Source organism: Marmota marmota, unplaced genomic scaffold (genome assembly GCF_001458135.2).
Source record: "Marmota marmota marmota unplaced genomic scaffold, marMar, whole genome shotgun sequence".
Taxonomy (NCBI): Eukaryota; Metazoa; Chordata; class Mammalia; order Rodentia; family Sciuridae; genus Marmota; species Marmota marmota.
Genome location: NW_025999905.1, coordinates 12480541 through 12502422, shown reverse-complemented (window position 1 = coordinate 12502422; position 21882 = coordinate 12480541).

The following is a 21882-nucleotide window of genomic DNA, read 5'->3' as shown; positions in this document are numbered from 1 at the left end:
AGTTTTCTATTGTTCAGTCCCATAAAATCATTTTGGTTAGCTGACTTAGTAGTTAAGATGGGTAAAATAAATGCCTTTAATAGGTCAATGGGACATTTGCACAGCAAATATTTATTGAGAAATACTTTCTTCAAGGCACTGATTCTACTGCTTCATTACTGTTCTCTGAAAAAAAATCATCTTTCTCTGATTTACTTTTGTTGTTTTCCTACATCTATAACACATTCTTCTTTGTATTACAGATCCTACTTGCCTATATTTCTTCACTTCTTGAATTGAGAAAGTATTGAGTTATATGATATACCAATTATTAGTTTATAGCAATCAAAAGTTATGTTTCTTTTTCTTAAGGAACTTACATCTTATTTTTCTTCTCTATGCTACAGTCTTACTATTCAGTATGGTCTCAGGGTCACCTGCATAGTCATTATATCCGTCATTACTAGAAATGCAAGATTTTTTTTAAAAAGTATCTTAATTTTGTCAAAATGTGTATAATATGAAACTTAAGAGTTTTAATCATTTTAAGTCCACAATGCAGTGGCATTAAGTTCAAGCACAGCAGCCATTACAACTATACATGTCCAGAATTTTACACCACTCCAAGGTGAAATTCTGTATCCACTAAACAGTAATTTCTCATTCCAGTTTCAGCCTTTGTGACCTCTATCATATTTTCTGTCTCTACAAATTTGACTATTTTAGGTACCTCATGTAACTGGAGTTATACAATATTCGTCCTTTTGTGTCTTTTTCTACTTCACATTTTCAAAGGTTCAGCCACTTATCACAATTTAATTATTTGCTCAGGCTGAATCCTATTCTGTGTGTGTGTGTGTGTGTGTGTGTGTGTATGACATTTTTGTATATCCATTAACCTGTGGTTAGATGTTTCTACTTTTGGGAAATTGTGAATAGTGCTGCAGTGAATATTGGTATATAAGTATCTGAGTAATATTTAATTCTTGTTATATATCTATAAGCAGAATCAGTGTATCATTTGGTTGTTCTGTTTTAAGTTTTTTTTTTTTTTTTTGGTACCAGAGATTGAACTCAGGAGCACTTGACCACTGAGCCACTTTCCCAGCCCTATTTTGTATTTTATTTAGAGACAGGATCTCACTAAGTTATTTAGCACCTCGTTTTTGCTGAGGCTAGTTTTGAACTCAAGATTCTCCTGCCTCAGCCTCCCAAGCTTCTGGGATTACAGGCATGCACCACCATGCCCAACTTCACCATTCAGTTTTGTACTGCAGCTGCACCATTTTATATGCTCATGGCCAACAAGAAGGGTTTCAACATCTCCATAAATTAACACTTTTTATTTTCTGGTTGATTGATAGCAGTAATCCTAGTAGGTGTGAAGTGCTATCTCATTGTGACTGTGATTCACATTTTCATAATAAGTAGTGATGTTGGGCATCTTTTACATGCTTATTGACCATTTAAATGCTTTATTTGGAGAAATGTCTATTCAAGTCCACTGCCTATTTTTAATTGTGTTTTATTTTGTAGTTGAACTTTTGAAGTTTTTTTTTTTATGTATTCTGGATATTAATTTCTTATCTCATAGATGAGATAAGGGATTAATACAATTGTTTTTCCCATTTTATGGGTTGTCTCTTCATTCTCTAGAAAGTGTCCATTGATGCACAGAAGTTTTCATTTTGAGGGAAAAATGTAACTTTTTTTGCAGTTTATATTTTGGGTGTCTTATTTCAGAAATCATTTCTTAATCCCCTAGTGTTATTTTAAGTGCTTGATAGTTTTCACATTTATGATTAGGGTTCTTTAGAATTTACATTTTAATTTATTTATTAGTGCATATTGATACAAATGAATGGGTCTCGTTGTGATATATACCTTAATTGTGTTCACCCTCCCTAACACTCTCTCATACCACCCCTCCTACATCCCAACTCCTTCCCCCTCTCTAAATACTACCCTTCTATTTTCATGTAGTTTTTCTTTTTTCATTCCACATTGGAGAGTAAATATGTGAGACTTGTCTGTGTTTGGCTTAAAAACTAAAAATAGAATTACTATAGATCCGGGATCCAGCTTTTCCCTGCTTGATTCTATCCCAGGAGGAACAAAAGTCAGATACCTGCATACCGATGTTTACTGCAGCCCTCTTCACAATAGCTAAGTTATGGAACCAGCCTAGAATCCCATCAGTGGAAGAGTGGATAAAGAAAATGTGATATATATACACAATGGAGTACCATTCATTCCTAAAGAGGAATGAAATTATGTCTTTTGCAGGAAAATAGATGGAACTGGAGAATATCGTGTAAGGTGAAATAAGCCAAACTCACAAAGACAAATCTGATTAGGCTTTTGATCCATTTTGATTTGATATTTGTATAGGGTACAAGGTAAGGGTACAACTTCATTCTTTTATGTGTAAATATCCAGATTTTACCATTATTATTGGTTGACTAGACTATCTTTTCTCCACTGTGTTGTCTTGGCTTCCATATTAAATGTCATTTACCACATGTGGAAGAATTTATTTCAGTACTCTCTAATCTGTTCCTTTGGCTGGTTTGCCCTAATGCCCATACCGTATTGTTTTGATTACCACAGCTTTGTATGGAGTTGGAAATCATAAAGTTTGAGTTCTTCAATTTTGTTCTTTTACCAAATTTCTTTGGTTATTTTTATGGCTCCCCTGAGATTCCATATGAATTTTAGGATAGATTTTTACATTTAAGTCAAAAGAAAAAAAAGTCACATGAGCCAGGTATGGTGGTACATGCCTGTAATCTTGAGTTTGGCATTCAAGGCCAGCCTGGATAACTTAATGAGATCCTGACTCAAAATAGAAAATAAAAAGGGTTGGAGGCATAGCTTAGTGATAAAACACCTCAGGGTTCAATTCAAGTATCCCCTGCCCCCGCCCCCACACACACACACACATACACAATGTCATTGGGATTTTGACAGAAATTCAATTGGATCGTAGACCACTTTGGGTAATATTGCTATCTTAACAATATTAAGTCTTCAGTCCATGAACATAGGAAGGCTTTCCATTTATTTCTTGTCTTTAATTTCTTTCATCAGTGTTTTCAGTGTGCAAGTGTTTGCCTTCTTTGTAAATTTTATTCCTTTTGATGTTATTATAAATGGACTTTACCCCTTAGTTTATTTTCCTAATCTTTCATTGTTATTGTTTAGAGAGGCAACTGATTTTTACTTGTTGATTTTCTATCCTGCAACTCTGACGACATTTGTTCATTAGTGCTAACAGTTGTGTGTCTACATTTTTCTGTAGGATTTTCTTAATATAATGTTGTCTATGAAGAGAGATAGTTTTACCTATTCTTTTCCAATTTGCATACTTTTAATTTCTTTTTCTTGTCTAAGTACTCTCATTTTCAATCTCAAACACTATGCTGAGTAGTAGAGGTGAGATGGCATCTTTTTTTGGTTATTGATCTTAAGGCTAAATCTTTTCATTTTTAGTGAGATATTTGCTATCAGTTTTTCATATTCTTTCATATTTTTCATGTTGATGAAGTTTCCTTTTGTACATAGTTGAGGTTTTTTTTTTCTTAATCAAGAAATTTTGTTGAATGTTGTCGAATGTCCTTTCCCATTAATTGGTATGATCACTTTTTCTATCAGTGTGGTTTATCACATTGATTTTCATTTGTTGAACTATATATGTAATCTTGTAATTAAATTCCACCTGGTAGTGGTATTTAATCATGTTAATATGTTGGTTATGGTTTGCTACTATTCCATTGAGAATTTTTGCATAAATATATTGTCAAAATGACTTGAGATAAACAATATTTATATATTGGCCCACGATTTTCGAGGTTTAAGTTCATGGTCACTAAACTCTGTTGTTTTAGGGTCTATGGTAAGGCAAGGTGTGGTGGGGCATACCTGTAATACCAGCAGCTCGGGAGACTGAGGAAGGAGGATCACGAGGTCAAAGCCAGCCTCATCAAAAGTGAGGCGCTAAGGAACTCAGTGAGACTCTATCTCTAAATAAAATACAAAAAAAGTCTGAGGTCTCCCAGAGAGGGAGAGATACTGCTTCCAGACCACTTTCAAGTTCAAGATATTAAGACTAGTATTTCCAGACTTCTAGCCTTCAAAGTGGAGTTTCAACTTGCCAGCCACCACAATTGAGCCAGTTCTTTAAAAATACCACCTCTTTCACATTCTATTGATTATGTTTCTCTAAAGAAACTTAACTAATATACCTTGCAAGAAAGGAAATAATGAGATGAATAGTACAAAGAGTGATTATTCTAGCTTCTGAGAACACTTAGCAAGAACATTAAGACCTAAAATGGTTTTGCCTACAGATGAGGATGGCCCTCACATTAATCCTTGAAGGATGGTTAAGGTTTCAAGAAGTGGAAATTCATGGAAGAGGAACAGAGGCATAGTTTCAGGAATGCAAGGTGAATTATCTCACAGCAGAAGAATGAGCTTCATCTGTTTAGAGTGAACAGTTCATGCAGAAACAGATAAAGTAAGATTGTAGAAAGCATCGAACCAGTTTTTAGAGCAACTATTATAATTTCTGAGAATGAGAGGGAGAGAACCATTGGTATTTGATATAATTAACCTGATGTTAGTGGCAGACTGAAGAACAAGGGAAAAGATAGGATTCAAGTAGACTCATTATGGTCTAGTTTAATAGCAGTCAGATGGACATATCTGAGAGAGATTTTAAGGGAAGGCTGAGAGGATAGATTTAGAGGACAAGAAAGAATAAAAGGTAAAAAGTTCAATGATCAAACTTTAGAAACTTGGAATAACAGAATAACAAAGATAAAAGTGGGGAGTAAGGAGAGACAATTCATTTTGTGGAAAAGGTGACATTTGGTTGAAATATTCTAGTTTGGGTTGATATTAACGTCAAGGTGAAAATATCTACTACGTAGATGGAAATGTGGCATTGATAATCAGGAAAATTGCCAACTTAGAGATATGCTTGCAGTGATCATCTGTGCAGAAGGAATATCTGAACTTGTTTACCAATCTAATGCCGTTATGTAAAGCACAGGGGAGTAATGTAACACGTGGTTGAAGGTGTTACTTCTAGAGCCGCAGGAGAACTTTCTGCATTAGGGGAGATATTCTCTGAACTGGCCTATATTGTAGCCACTGGGCATATGAGCCTATTAACCACTTGCAATGTGCCTACCAAGAATTGAATATCTAGTTTTGTTTTTAAACTGACACAATAATTATGCATATTTATAGGATACAGTGTGATCCTTCAATATATGTATATAGCATATAATGATCAAATCAGGATAATTGTGTGTGTGTGTCTTGAGAATACTTAAGATCCACTCTCTTAGCAAATTGAAAGTACGGTAGGACTTATTCATCTTATAACTGAAAGTTTGTACAGATCGACCAACATCATTCCCTTTCCTCCACTTTCCAGTCCTTGACAGCCACCATTCTGCTCTGCTTTTCTGAGTTTGATGTTTTTAGGTTCTACATATAAGTGAAATCATTTAACTTAAGACAGTGCCCTTAGGGTTTATCTACATCAACACATACCACAATTTCTCTGCCCATTCATCTGTTGACACACACTGGGGTTGTTTCCATATCTTGGCTATTCTGAACAATGCTGCCATGAACATGGGAGTACAGAATCTTCTTTGAGATACTGCGTTAGTTTCCTTTGGATGTATTCCCAGAAGTGGGATTTCTGGATCACACAGTTGTCCTATTTTTAATTTTTTTCTTAATTTGAATTATTTTATTTAGAAATTTTTAACTAATATATGAAAATTGTACATATTTTGGTAGTGCCAATGTGATATATATATATATATATATATATATATACACACACACACACACACACACACACACATTGTGTAATGTTCAAGTCAGGGTAAACATACCTATTTCCTCAAACACTATCATCTCTTTATGGTGAAAATATTCATAATCCTATGTTCTAGCTTTAAAAAATATCTAGTATAAAATTGTTACCTATAGTTACCCTTCTGTGTAACAGAATACCAGAATTTCTTGCTCTTGTCTAAATACAACATTGTATTCACTGACCATCCTCCTATCCCCTGCCCTTGCCAGTCTTTGGTTACCACCATTCTACTACTATGAGTTTGACTTTTTCAGATTTCATATGTGAAGACATGAGGTTTTTGGCTTTCTGCATTTGGTTTGTTTTATTGAGCATAATGTTCTCCAAATTCATCGATGTTGTTGCAAATGATAGAATTTCCTTCTTTAAAAGCTGAATAGCATTTCACTATTCATTTATACATTTTTAATTCATTCATCTATTGATGAACACTTAGGTCTATTCCTTATTTTGGCTATTGTGAATAATGCTGCAATGATTGTGGGGGGTTGCAGATATCTTCTTGACATACTAATTTAAAGTCCTTACAATATATACCCAGTGGTGAGATTGCTGAATCATATGGCAGGTAGTTCTGTTTTTATTGTTTTGAAGAACCTCCATACTGGAACTTTGATGGGGCAAAGGAGAAGGTGGAGTGGGAAGGGGCATGGGGGCAGGAAAGATGATGGAATGAGATGGATTACATTATTCTAGGTACATGTATGATGGCACATATGGTGCAAAGCTACATCATGTACAACCAGAGAAACGAAGAGTTGTGCTGTAATTGTGTACAATGAATCAAAATGCATTCTGCTCTCATATATATCTAATTAAAATAAATAAATAAATTAATTAAAAAAAGGAAATTCCATACTGATTTCCATAATGGTCGTACTAATTTAGACTCTGACCAACCTTTATCCAGTTTCCTATTATTAACAGCTAACATGAGGGCAATTGATTTGGAGTATAAACTTATTCTTGCATTTCTAAAATAAATTGTTCTTGGTCAAAATTTTTATTCTTTTTATATATGGCTATGTTTGATTTTCTATTATTTTGTTTAGGTTATAATGGTTTCACAAAAGAATTGGTAATTGTTCACTGTTTCATTGAAAAAGTTTATAGAAACTTCCTGAAATAGATTATAGAAAAGCAGAGCAATCTTTCTTAAATATTGGGAAGAATGTATTAATAAAGCCCTGTTGGTCTGGACTTATTTTGTGGAAGTTTCAATTATGGAATATAGCTCTTCAATAACATTGGCTATTTCAATTTTTTTCTTCTTGTATCAATTTTGGTGAGTTGCATTTCAAAAGAAATTTGTGCATTTCTTCCAAATTTTCAATTTTATTACCTAAAATTATTGGTAATAACCATTTTTATCTTTTTAATGTATGAAGGGCACATTCTAGCTCTGACATTGATGACTTATTCTTTGTCTCTTTGTCTGTCTCAATTAGGAGTGCTTTTTTAGAAAAGTCTATTTGATTTTTAATGAGTCCACTTTCGTCTTTACCATCCTTTCCCTGTTTCATTATTTTTTTTTCTTTTCCTTTTCTCTCTTCTACTTTCATTAGATTGTATTCTATTTTTTCTAGAGGAAAAATTAAATATTTTTTTGTATCAGTTCCTTTGCAGTATCATGTACATTATATATTACAAAATACATCAATTTTAATTATATTATTTACTGAGTTTTGGGAAAAGCATGCATATCCATATTGCCATCACATTTAAGATATGGAGCACTTTCATCAATCCTAGGACTCCTCGTGTGATTTTTTTCCAGTCAGTCCCTTTCACCCTTAGCCCTAGACAACCGCTGCCCTGCTTTTTATAATAATATACTGGGTGGTATTTTAATAATTTCATAAAGGAGGGAGACCAAGATGTTGGAATAGAGGAGGTCACTTTCTTGGCTTCTCTGTGGCATGAAACCAAGAAAGCAAATAGGTACCTCTGAGTAAGGTACAAAAAGGAGGAGACTGTTCTGGGAATTAATACTGGACATTAAAAACAGATCAGGCACTGAAGAGATTGAAAAAAATAAAATAACTGCCGCAGTCCGGCTGTAGCAAACTAACCAGGGGTGACGAGCAACTTGTGTATGTTGATACAGCAGGAGTGGGAGCTGTTTATTGTAGGACAGGAGGGGTATATATACATTACACACAGCTTATCTTAATTAACATAAACTAGATACAGCAGTCAACCAATAAGGAATCTCCACACTTAATGGCATAGCAGTCAACCAATAAGGAATCTCCACACTTAATGGCTCGCTGGTGTTACTTCACAAACCACTCCCTCTGGCAAAATGTCAGGCGCCATCTTGACTTGTTTATAGACCTTAACAATAATGAGTAAATCCCCTGCCACACTGCCACTACCATCAGCGCCAGACAGAGCAGTAGCCACAGGAGCAAAGCAGAGGGATAAGGGAATCAAAGGAACCAACCTTTTTAGGAGACCTGGGGTGTGTCTGGGTTTGGAGAGATCAGAGATCAACTTTTTCTGAGGCTGGCATTGAACTCGTAGTCCTCCTGCCTGAGCTTCCCTGATCACTGGGATTACAGGTGTGTGCCCCCGCACCCTGCTAGTGTGTATTCTCTTTTTATCTTGCAGTTTTGCTCACTATGTTGATGCATGTATTAGAGGCCCATTCCTTTCTAGTGATGAATAATATCCCTTTATGTAAAATATTACTGAACTTTCTTTAATCATCTATTATTGAACATTTATTTCTAGTTTTTTTTTTTCCTATTACAAAGAAAAGCTACTCTGAATGTTTTTGTATAATTTTTTGGCGGGGCACTTCTGGATATTGAAACCAGGGTGCTTTACCACTGAGCTATATCTCTAGTCCCTTTTACCTTTTTATTTTGAAACAGGGCCTTGCTAAGTTACTGAGGCTTTCCTCACATTTGCGATTCTCTGTCCTCAGGCTCCTGGGTCTCTGTGATTGCAGTCATGTGCAGTTCCTGTACACTTTTTTTTTTTTTAGTACATTGTGTTCTTTTTTCCTTTCCTTTTCTTTTTTGATCAACACATACTTATAGACATTTATGAGGAACCATGGGATGTTTTGATTCATGTTTATATATTGTATAATGACCTACCCACTGTAATTAGCGTATTTATCCCCTTAAATTTTGTCATTTCTTTACAGTAAGTACATTTGAATTCCTCTTTCTTGACATATATAGTGAATTATTTCACCTTTTTGTGCCATAGAACTCTTGAATTCATTCTCCCTGCCTAGTAAAGTTATACCCACTGATTATTCTCTCACTGTCTTCCCCACTTCACTGTCCCCTATCTCTGGGAACCACTATTCTACTTCTAATTTCTTTGATATCAAATTTTTAGATTCTACCTAAGAGTGAGGTCTTATAGTGTTTCTCTATCTGTACCTGATTTATTTCACTCAGTGTTCTGTAGGTTTATCCAAATTGTTATAAATGGCAGGATTTCAAGTTTTTCATGGCTGAATAGTATTCCATTGTATACATGCAGCAGATTTTCTTTATCCATTTGTCCACTGATGAACAATTAGATTGATTCCATATCTTGGCTTTTGTGAGTAGTACCACAATGAACATGGCAGTACAGGTTGAGTGCACATTTTCATTTCTCATGGGTAAATAGAGAAGAAAGTATGAGAAGAAACTACCAAAATGTTTTCAAAGAAGTTGTACCGTTTTAATGTCAGTTAAAATCTGTTATCGGAACAGAGAAGGCTGAAGTAGTGATGATTATAAAGGTCAGTGATTCTCAACATAAAGCAATTTTTAAATGATTCAAAAGGGCTCAAATGAATTAGAGTATAAATAGAAAATAGAGTATAAATAGAGAACAGGTTACTTTAGCTATATTGATTTACAAAAATTATTAAAAATAATTGTTACATGACTAGAAAGATAAAATATAATAATAACAGATATTATATTTTGTATAGAATCATTGGTTAAATAATAATAAACTATCTCACCATAATAAAAAATACTTTATTTTTAACTTTTAAACTGTATTTGAACCATGAGTGTTCATTCAAGAAAAAGTTCTATTTGGAATTTTTCACAATTATGAGAAATATTTAAGAGCAGAATATAAGTTTGCTACTTCAAATATTCCAGAGGAGGAAAACATCCCAAATTATATGCATTTTCAGACACAATAACAAATATAAAAACTATGAAGAAGAGGAGAAAATATCAGAGTAACTATTTTTCTCTTCCACTTATCTCAGATAAATGTCTATTTAAGACAGAGATGTACTGCAGGGACTGTAGGAGCTATTATCAGCTGACAGTGTGTGGAAAATTGAGACTCTTCATTCTACTTTAGAATTTTAACTTTTTACTACCATTTCAATAAGAGTATGTAGATATGCTTTCATATAGAAAGTTATCTTTATGATCTGATATTCAGTACAATATCAATTTTATTCTGTGTGTGTGTGTGTGTGTGCTGTATTCAAAACACCACTAAAATCATGGGAGCATAGAGGAATAAAAGGTTTTAAAAGAGTCTGTGCCAGACTTGGTGGCCCATACCTGTAATCTCAGTAAGTTGGGAGGCTGAGGCGGTAGCATAGCAAGCTGGAGGCCAGCGTGGACAACTTAAAGAGACTTTATCTCAACATGAAAAATAACCAGGGGTTGGGGGGTTGTTGGTTGTTGTGGTAGAGCGCTTACCTAGCATGTGTGAGGCACTGGATTTGATCCTCAACAATACATAAAATAAATAATAAAATGAAACAACGGTAGTGTGTCCATCTACAACTAAGGAAAAAAAAAATAAGAAAAGAATATAAGATTATATATAAGAACATAAGGAAAAGAACCAGGACTGGGGATGTAGCTCAGTAACAAAGTGCCCTGGGTTCAACCACCAGTTCCAAAAAGGGAAAAAAAGTGTTTGTGAGAAAGTTTCTTTTAGTGACACTGTAATCTTGCCACCAGTTCATGGGCCACACTGTCAACCAAATTCTCAGCAGGCTTTACTTACCACATTTCCCCAGAATTCTAACCCTGGTCTCTCTCAAAATCCATGGGAATAGAATGGTCAGTTTACTTTGGTTTGAGCCTAAATGAACTCTTTAAAGAATCTCTTTAAAGCAGTCCATTAAAAATCCTCCCACCCTGGAAGTTTTCTGCCAAGACTAACTCAAAACCACAGAAGATGAGGGTTGGTTCCAAACTGGAACCTGTGTGGGCCTTGAACTCAGCAAAAAGCCATCTTTAACCGAAACTCAGAATATTAAACATAAGAACACAAAGTAATTTTCCATACCCATGAGAATTTGGGACAAAACCATGAAAGTACAAGGGAATTCCCCAAATGAAAATTTAAAAAAATTTTTTTTTTCAAGTGAAATGAAAGAATCTCAGTGATCTCTAGAGAAGGGTTGGGTCTTGGACAGGGCAGAAATCTGACCCTGCCATGGAGTCATTTTGTGATCTGGGCTTAGCTACATAGTCTCTTCGTGTTTACTCTGTTTCCTAATAAAGTAAGCAATTATGTTGGTGACTAATACTTTATCCATTAGCTATATGTTTATATTAGGAAAAAGTTCACTGCTTTACTCTTAGAGTTAGCACTGGTAATAACAGCTCCCACTATGAGCACTTAAACTGTGCACTGTGAAAAAAAAATTATGAAATTTTCAATAAATATTTAATATTATTATCATGCAAGTGATGAATCACTGATTCATTAGCCCCATTTTCTTACAGGCAATTGAGACTTAGAGGATACAAGTGACTTTGCCTAGTTAACACAGCCATTAAAACAGCAGAGCCAAAGTCGTTTATTCTAAAATCTGAGCTCTTTGTCATTGTGATCCACTGCCTTTCTACAGACTTGAAACTCACCACAAGCTCCTAAATTTAAGGGAGCATTCTAGGGGCACACATTCCTTGATTTCAAAGGCAGAGGAAACACTCGCCCTTCCAGCTGCTTTGAGGTTTTGTTATTCCCACTGAGTTTGTGGCCAAAGGCTCATGGTCACAGGCTGAACCTCATTGTAAATTAGAACAATGTCCTGTATCATCTACCTCAAAGGAATATTGTGAGACTGTAATGAAATGATGTGTGTGAAAGAGCTCTGGAACTGTATAGTAATTTCTTCACAAATGTAATACATCAAGGGGTTTCCCCACCTCCACCCCCTCCCTTACTAATAGTACAGGACCCTTACTGATTCCTTGGACTGGGCTAAGTACATCACATAGACCTGTTCATTCAATTGTCTTCATGATTTCATGAAGTGGCAAGTAGCCCCATCTTAAAGATGAGGAACTGGATTCCAGTTTTTAATTTACCCTAACTTGGGTAGTCAGTATGTAACCAAGCTGAACTTTTATCCATGTATACATGGATGGAAAGAGGGGTCATTAATCACAGATGGATAAACAGCTATAGAAATATAGATATTTAAGTGTGTGTCTATATGTAAATGTAAGTATATACATATACTATATACATATATATTTGAAATTCATTTCATCAGCCCAAGGTTTAGAGAAAGCTGTTACTAAAGTAGGAGCTACTTTAGGGCTAGAATCTGTGAGTCTTTAGGGATAGGTCAAATTAGCCAGTTGTTTATTTATCTGTGTTATTAAATTGTGGCTTTATCAAGATACATGAAAAAAATATTTAATTTCTTGAGTCCATGTCAGACTATTGAAACAAAATCTCTGGAGAGTTTGTCCACAGATATGTTATTTCAAAAAACAAGTTCTGGGGCTGGGGTTGTGGTTCAGTGGTAGAGTGCTTGCCTGGCATGTGTGAGGTTCTGCGTTCGATCCTCAGCACCACAATAAAATAAATAAAAATCAATCAATAAATAAAAATATTTGAAAAAGTTTTTGGGAAAAAAGAATCCCATGAAACCCATATCAAGGATTCTATTTTTAAAGAATAAATAAACAAAAACAAGTTCTGCAAGTGATTTTATTGAAATTAGAACTTGAAATCCATTGCTAAAGGTAGTAGGCACTCTGCTTCTAAACATGGATTTTTCTATTGTCATTAAAGTTCCTCTTATACTCAGAGGAAAAATATAATTCTTCAGGGACTGTGATGTTTTTATTTCATAAAATGAATTGTGAAGAATTACATTAACATAGCTATAGTGTGTAAAATCTCGAAGCCAGCCAGGCATTCATAGACATATTTTGTACACTCGGAGGTCACCAACTTTATTCTCAATTAAACAATGAAAAGTTATAATTGGTCACAAAATTAATTTCATCCAGGTAAAGAAACATTAGCTAGTTACATGCAGGGGTCCCTTGCTTGTGAATAGAGTGTTCTGTAAATAAATTTTAAGGTTGAACCATTGAATCTACCTGAGCAATTAAGCAAGTTTTTAGAAGCAAAACACTTCCTATTTGAGTTTCTGAAATAATTTCTAATATCCAAGAGGGAAAATTACTGTTCCTTAGCTGATTGACATATTTTGTTTGTATTTAAAACTTTATAGAGATGTCTGCACACCATGGATTAAACTTTGATTATTACTAAGTCTTTCCACAAGAATATGAAAGTGGTTAATTTAAAAAAAAATTCTCAATGGAGTTGTTTTCCTCCTCTCCTGAAGAGCTACTTAAAGAAAGATGTATTTTGTCTCGAGAATACCTTTCAATATTGTCAAAAATATTAGAGTAATAATATACTTACTAATATAAACTATTGTTTTACTAAGTAAATAATAGGATTAGGGTGTATCTTAAAATGAACCATGTATTTATTATAAGTAGGTATGGTAAGGGACACAGACACAAAATGACTGTCATGAATACAGAAGTTTATACTCAAAGATTTTTAGAAATAGAGTCATGCTGGGTAGCTGCATGGTTAGTTAAAGGCAGAGGAAATGTGGAAAACTTAGACAAGAACCTTTATTGTGGTTTCCTTAAGAAAGGACTTAAAAACAGCATACTACAGGGACACAGCCACATCAATATTTATAGCAGCACAATTCAAAAAAGCTAAACTGTGGAACCAACCTAGATGTCCTTCAATAGATGGATAAAAAATAATGTGGCATATATACACAATGGAATATTACTCAGCAATAAAAGAGAATAAAATCATGGCACTTACAGGTAAATGGATGGAGTCAGAGAAGATAGTGCTAAGTGAAGTTAGTCAATCCCAAAAAACCAAATGACAAATGTCTTCTCTGATACAAGGAGGCTGATTCATAGTGGGATAGGGAGAGAGAGCCTGGGGGGAATAGACGAACTCTAGATAGGGCAGAGGGGTGGGAGGGGAAGGGAGGAGGCAGGGGGTTATAAATGATGGTGGAATGTGATGAACATCATTATCCAAGTACATGTATGAAGACATGGATTGGTGTGAATATGCTTTGTATACAACCAGATATATGAAAAATTGTGCTCTATATGTGCAATAAGAATTGTAATGCATTCTTCTGTCATATATAAATAAAAAAGAACAGAAAAGGAAAGCAAGGCAAGACAGGCGGGGTAAGCAGGTGTAGGAATGGCTAATCTGAACAATTTCAGTGGGCTCTGAGGTATAGGATTGTTTCTAGAGGTCTGGCACCTGGCCCTGGGTGGTTAGGGAAGGGGAATAGGGTGAGCACTGGTTAAGAAGGTGGTTAAGCACATGGGCTTTGGATTGCCTGGCTTGAATACAAAGCTGTGTTTCCTGAGGAGTGAGTTGTTTCCAATCTCTGGGAATTAGCCTACCCTGGTAAAGGCAGTCCCTTCAGTGTCAGCAAGTTCCCAAGATGTCAAAGCCGCAGTTTAGGGCAAGCCCAAGTTGCTTTTAGTTAGGTTCCCTCACCAAGATTTCTAGCCAGCTATGTTTTTAGTACATAGTGAAAGTCATAAATACCCTGATTCAGCAAATGTATTCAAAGTCATAAACATTTGTTTGTGAGCAGGTGCCCAATTATGAAACCTGTTGACAATGTGCCTGCTTTGTTTGGCCTGCGTATAAAAAGGCCTAAGGAAAGACTCAGGGGGCTGCTGCTGCCTCTGAATAAAGTGTGTCTACCATCCCAACTGTGACTCTCATCTTCTCTCACCTTTTGGTATCCTGAACCTGTTTCCCAGGAACTGAGCCCCTACAGGACACTCAGAAAATACAAAAACTAAAAATATAGTTAATACAGGGGAAGTTTTTTTTTTATTACTATCACTAAAAAACAAGGCACAAGCTTGCATAAGTTGTACTTTTTGCATGTGTGGATGTGGTTTCTTACATACCAGCTCTATTCTGATGTAACATGTTAATGTTCTATCACTTCTCTAAGAGTTCAAGAGCATTCTAAAATAGCAGCTTTAAATACTTAATAGATTCAATATTATCATGACATTTTTAATGTTGAGGGAGAAGGCATTGAACTCTGTAGCAACATTTGGCATCCAAGTCCATGTGGTCTGAAATTCTGTGTGAGTGGCCAAAGAGAAGTGTAACTGCTTTTCCTCCCTGGAACACCAACCACTGGAATGGCTTGAGTCAGGGATGGAGGAACTCTAAGTGTCAATCGGAACAAGAGCTGCATCTCAACGTTTGCCAGTGTAGTCCTGGGGATGAGGGTTTAGCTGAGGTTTTGTTGCTTTCTTGATGAAAGAGATACATTTGCACACAGATCTAAAGCTGTCTGAAGAACTCCTGAGAAAAGATGGCTGGGGAGGGTAAGAAGTGATCACAGGGTAAGGAATGATCCTTTCTCCAGACACTGGAGGGGCAGTCACAGAATGCCTAGAAGGAAGGTTCTTTGAGCACAGAATTACCTCATTTTCCAAATGGCTTCATCTGGTCAGATCAGTGGTTTTCCATTTAGCTTCCTGAAATACCTAGGGAGATTTTATGGTTTTTTGGAAGTCTGGCTTCTAGAACCACAGAAGCTTTTGTGAGTGACTGGAAGGCTTCAAGACAAAGGGTAGCGCTGGTATGGCAAGGAATGTTTTAGCATTGGTAGTCTATACAAGGTTACCAGCCTAGCTTACCCTTCAACTTTTTAATATTTTAAACAACAACAAGGAAATTGAGTATTCCCGAGGAGAGTGTATTAGCTAGGACTTTTGAAGCTCGTAAGTGACAGAATTTCAACGCAGGCTTGCTTAAGTAAAACACAAAATCTTAGAAGCCTGCTGGCTTTGGACACAGCCAGACGTGGAGGCTGGAGTTACACCTGTCCACGTCTCCCACTACCTGCTGGAGGATGCCAAGCTCTGGGGGGTGAAGGCACTTGCCGGAAGTCCTAAGGCACTCTTGGCACTGGGATGGCCTCCCCTACAGGTTCTTCTGGGCACACAACAGGGTAGGACTCTGACTGTTGTCCAGAGGAGTTAAACACTTCTTGGTGGACCTTGGGATCCTGGAACTCAACCAGGGATCCCCAACTTCCACCTGCTTTTCAGTTAATACCTATTAATGAGTCATCTAATTTGTGGGATTCACTGAGGATACAGTGCTGTGCAAAGGAGGGAAAGTGCCCTCAAGTTGTTCCAAGGCTCATAAAGACCACATTAGATATTAAAATGAAGAGAACGCATCTTGACCTTGGCAAAGAGCCAAAAGTGATTCTAAGGGCACAGAGTGACTAGATGACCTTTCACGGCAGGCACTCCCTGAGTGTGGCAATGACGGTGGGAACAGGATAACGTCTCTTGGCGCAAGTCTGCTCTCCTGGTGGAACTTTCCCCCTTTGTGAATGACCCTGACTTCTCTACTGTTAAAATACATTGGTGTTCATGAGCCCAGTAGAGATCCCTGGGTTTTGTAAAGACATTCTCTAACTAGTTTTTTGCTGTTTTATTTTGTTGTTATGAAATGGTCTACTTAACAGTGGATTAAAAAAATAACTCAGTTTATGAAAGGTCATTCATAGAAACTGATATTCTAATTTAATAACTCAGTCCGTACTTCTACAGACTTTTCAAAGAGTTTGGGGATAGGTGGGTGAAAATGATTCATAATTCAGAAACTGGCATTTTTCAGAAGCATTATCTTGAGAGATGTGATGGATAATAGGTGTGACCACAAGACAAGATGTGCCCATACCTAACATGATGAATATCAATGGCATGACTTTTTCAAAAAAATCTTAGGAATGCTTATAATTAGTTTTAAGGAATTTTGAGCCATGCAATTGTTATAGTCACTTCACATAGTCACCTCTCTAGGCTTCGGTTTGCTCATCAGCAAAATAAAGTCATTGCCTAGATGCCCCTGATTCTAGGGTGACTTCAGGGGTGTAATGGTGTGCAGTCTAGTTTATAGTCAGAAAATCACACTTTCTACTTGTTTATACATCACTTTAGGTCAGTAGTTCTCAACCAAGGATTATTTTGTCCTTCAGAGGACACTTGACAATGTCTGGAGAGGTTTTTGGTTGTTACGATTGGCAGGGGGAGGGTGTGGGAAGGTGGATCTAGTGGGCAGAATCCCCAGATGCTCTTTCATGTATCACAGGGCAGAACCCTACAAGAAAGAATTATCCAGCCCAATAATATCTAGGTTGGGGAGCCCTAATTTAGACAAATCACCTGAATTTTTATGTTGCTTGGCCTCTCTACTAGTTAAATGAGAGTTTTGTTTGTTTTAGCTAGTAGATGAGCTGTGAATGCACAAGAAGTGACAAAGTGTGGTGACATTTGTGGTCACTGATCCAGATTTTGCCTTTGCAGGGAGGACAGCAGAGAGGAAAGTCTGCAAGGGGGCAGAGCTGGCTGAGTCACAGCAATGGGGGTGAGGAGACAGTGACATATCGCCAACTGGGAGTTGTTGCAAAGAGTGAAATGCTGCTGGCATTGTCATTATTATCATCCTTTTCTTTTCTCTTTTTCCTGTGACCTTGATGATGGACCTTCATGGAAAGCACAGGGGGCACTAATGTCTGGGCTGAGACCTTGAGCTTTAAAGGTAGACAGATGGAAGTTTGAATCTTGCTTTACCTCTTGGCTGTCTGTGACTTCACTTTTCTGGAACCCAGCTCCTTCATCATTAATCTGGGTACAATATTCTACTTCATAAAGCTGTCCTGAGGACTCAAAATGGTATTTCACATTAAACACATGATCACAGAATAAACAGAAGGTTTGCTCATTACCATGTCATTGTTACCTGCGGTCTGTATGGTATAGTCACCTTAAGCATCTTTGCTTTACTTTTCTATCACCTAACTCTTTCTCTAGCAGGGCAAACTTTCATTATTACTCAAACAAGTTGAGCAAGTCAGTACCTGTTTTTTATTTTATTTTTCCGTTCTATTTCAGCCAGTGAAATTTTCACTAGCTTCGGATATAGATAAGAAAGTTTCAAACAAAATTTCACAAGCAATGGAACTAAAATCCCTCCTTCTCTACAAAAAAGGGAAATTGTTGACTTTTGGCTGTAGAATGTCACTGCCCAAAAGGACTGTAGGGTTCAGGGATCCCCTACTTAGTTGTAAATCAGAATCTCTTGGGGAACTTTTTAAAATACAGAATCTGGAATGTCATCCCAGCTCTGCTGAATCAGAAATCTTTGGGATGAGGCCCAGAAGGAGGCATTTTCTAAGAGATTTTTAGGCTGATGAGAGATGCGGCCAGGTTTGAAGACCATCCACCAGAACTTTATCAGAGAGCCTCTTCAACCTGGAGCATTTAAAAAATACAGGCACAGGGCACCTCACAAGACTAAGGACAGGATCTCCTGGAGAGGTGGCCTAAGTCATCATAGTTGACTCTACTACAGACCTGAGCTTAGACTGGAGAGGTTGATTATCTCTGAGTCTTAAACTAAGAGATCCTAAATGATCTGCTTAAGTTCACAAAATATGGCATCATTCATTATTTGTTCAAAATATTTGCTTCTCCTCCTGCCCTTATCTAGAGCCCCTCTCCATGACTGGAGGGTATGTATTGTGCCACTGTCATCTGTGTGGCCCTGTAACTTGCGTTGGCTGCTCAGTATGTGTGCATCAGGTCTGTGTCACTGCCAAGCAAGAGGCATGAAGAGTTTCTCATCTGTCCATTAGTTTTCTCTCATCATTGGTCTAGCATGTCCCCAGTAGCAATTGCTTCTTCAGCCTGGATCCCAGAATGAAGAGGACTTGGACTTCAGCTGAAACCAACCTGCCATGATCATTCATGTGACCATAAGGTAGGCTTGTGTTGACTTAATCTCCTGAAATTTGCGTCTGGATAAAACCTTGGGTAATAAATGGAAAAATGAGAGTCAGAATCCAGGTCTTCCCCCTCATGGCCCGCTTTTTCTATAATATCACTCAGCAAAAGAGCAAGACCACTGAATTTGTCTTAGGTGGGGAGATGATCATTCTCTCATTGTTGGAGCTGATACTGGGGAAGGTGATTTCACTATACTCAGCTGAAATCTAGAATAAAGATTTCAAAACTTTTGTAGCCCCAAATTATATTATTCTTTGACATTCTCGTAGAATAATATAATTATTCTGTTAAAATGGTTCGTTACCTCTATTGTAGTGCTCTTTGTGGAGTGATAGAGTTGAGACCCATCAATAACATTAATCTGTATCTAATATTCCTTCTATGAAAAGGAAGTTTGCTAAGTTCCATGTAAAAAAAAGGAAAAAAGGCAAACTTTGGAAACAAGCTCTTGCTTTTGGATAAAACTTAAAAGATTCAGATGTTTTGTAATATATACATTTTGAAAGGATGATTGTGATTCACATTTAACCCACAGGGGGGCAACACAAATCAACACAGCACTTCACGGGTTTTCTTGTGTAAACTTGTTTACTATCTATTTTTTCTTAGCCTTGTTTTCTTCTTCCTCAAATCTAGGTTTCTTGCATTTAACAACTGCTCTATAAAGATATTTGTAGTCTATTCCAGTTCTTCTAAATCCTTCCTTATTATTCACATTTTGAGGTCTACAGCAGGTTAGAATTCCTATTTCATTTTCAGAGATTTTTAGGTGGTTTCCTCAAACTCATTATTTTGCAGCAAAAATATCTGAAACAAGGAGAGATAAGGTAATTTAAATTAGGAGCAAAAATAGTGACAATTCGAAGTTTAAAAACAAGGGATTTCGCCTTTTAAAACATCAGATTGGAAAGATGTGGATAATTATCTCTAATAAAATGTAAAATAACAATAATAGCAATCTATATTGACGGTCTGCTCCAGGCCAGACTTTTATTGTACTGGGTTCTATTCAATTCTTACCACAGCAGCCTGGGAAGCTATACATCATCCTCACTGAAATGAAGGATGAGAAAACCGAGCCCCAGGGATATTAGTCTATCATAAATTCCACGTGATGACTTTAGTGGTAAGAGCTGCCATCTAATCCTAAGTCCCTCAAATGCCAAAGTGCACGAGTCTCCCTCTGCACCCCTGCTTTTCTCACATTTTGCTTTGAAAGGAGCTTCTACTCTGGCTATCATATTTACCATCTCAAGTTTCTTCCTCAATTACATATTTTATTTCCAAGATAAATATTTATTCCCATAAACTTCTATCTTCACAGGAAGCACAAAGTTAAAAGTCACATAATTGCCACAAAAGCTTCTGGTGATCTTCCTACAGGAAAGGGAAGTTGTGGTTTGCAAGAAGCACAAGCAGGAGTTTGTGGACTGTTGGACCACAGGAGGGTGGGTAAGCCACTGGAGTGGCAGAGAACATAAATCCACATTTGAAATCCCTTCATAAGAGAGCATAATTAATGGGAATAATCTGGGTTCATTAAATTGTCCGCAACTCTATAAATGGCCTTATTTATTCAACTGTTAGAATCCGTGCAAACATCGAACCACTAGATGGCACCGTTGCTTAGGAAATAGAACTGGTCAGTCTCCTGCTAACTCGGGTGTTTCTGATGAATGATTCTGTCCTGGTCTTTGAAGTTTACCTTTGACAGCTGTAAGTGATATAAGTGATATAAAGGAAGTAAAATTCATGGCTCCTGCCCACAAGAAACTTGTGTTTTCCCCAAGCAAGATAAATCTGTATGAGCAGTAATAGCACATCACTAGCGTGCCTTAATTTATGACAAGTTGCAAATCTTTCTAAGGTCTAAGAGAGAAAAACACATTTAAACTACAGTGACCACAGAATCTTCAACAGATTGAGACTTGTTTGATGTTTTAATAAAGAAGTAGGAGTAGGGTAGGAAAAGATCAAATTCATCTAAGAAGGAGGCATGACCTTAGAATAGAGGTGGATGTAAATGTAGTTTGGATGAAGTGGAAGACATATCTGAGAAAGAGTGGGAGGCACTGTAGAGGACCACAAAAGTCAGGGGAACCTTCAAACTAACCTTCTATGCTGGATTTGTTTATAAAAGTGTTTGAGAACATCAATGTGATTGAAATTGCACTTCAGGATGATTAACTGTTAGTGGCAGATGGAAGGATCTTGGAGAAGGAATCATGATAGGGAGAACCTGTCTGGCTAAAGAGAGAGCAGCTTTAGTGTCCAAGTGACACTGTCTCAGCAGAGGTATCACTCTGGCTCAAAGTTCTCTAGCTGACAGTCTCATGCTCCTGGAGGAAGGAACTTTGGAACCTAGAGGCTTAAAACTAATTGATGGTATTAATTAGGCTTTATGTGTTTCAGTTAGCAAGTTAAGAGCTTTTCACTTAATGTTCTCTTAATCATCATTTTAACTCTCAATAAAAGTTGACGTACTTAAAAAAAAAAAACCTCATTGATGGCTCTTTATTGTTCTCAGGACAAGGACCTCCAAATTGCCAGGTGCCACACTTCCAAGCACCTTGTGTGTTGTACCCTCTCTCCTGTTTTCAGTTCTTTGAGTTCACAGTGCCACCTCCTGCTTCCCGATCCTTGCTCATGTTATCCTCTGTCTAGAAATCTCCTCACTCTCTCCTCTCTCCCTGTGACCCCAGATGAACTCACACTCTGTCACTTCCGCAGGGAAGCCCTTCCTAGGTATATGCTAGCTTCTTTATTATGTGCTCTATTAATCAGTTTTTGCCACTATAATGAAATATTTGGAGCAGGATACTCTTTTAGTCAGCTTTTGCATTGCTATGAGCAAAA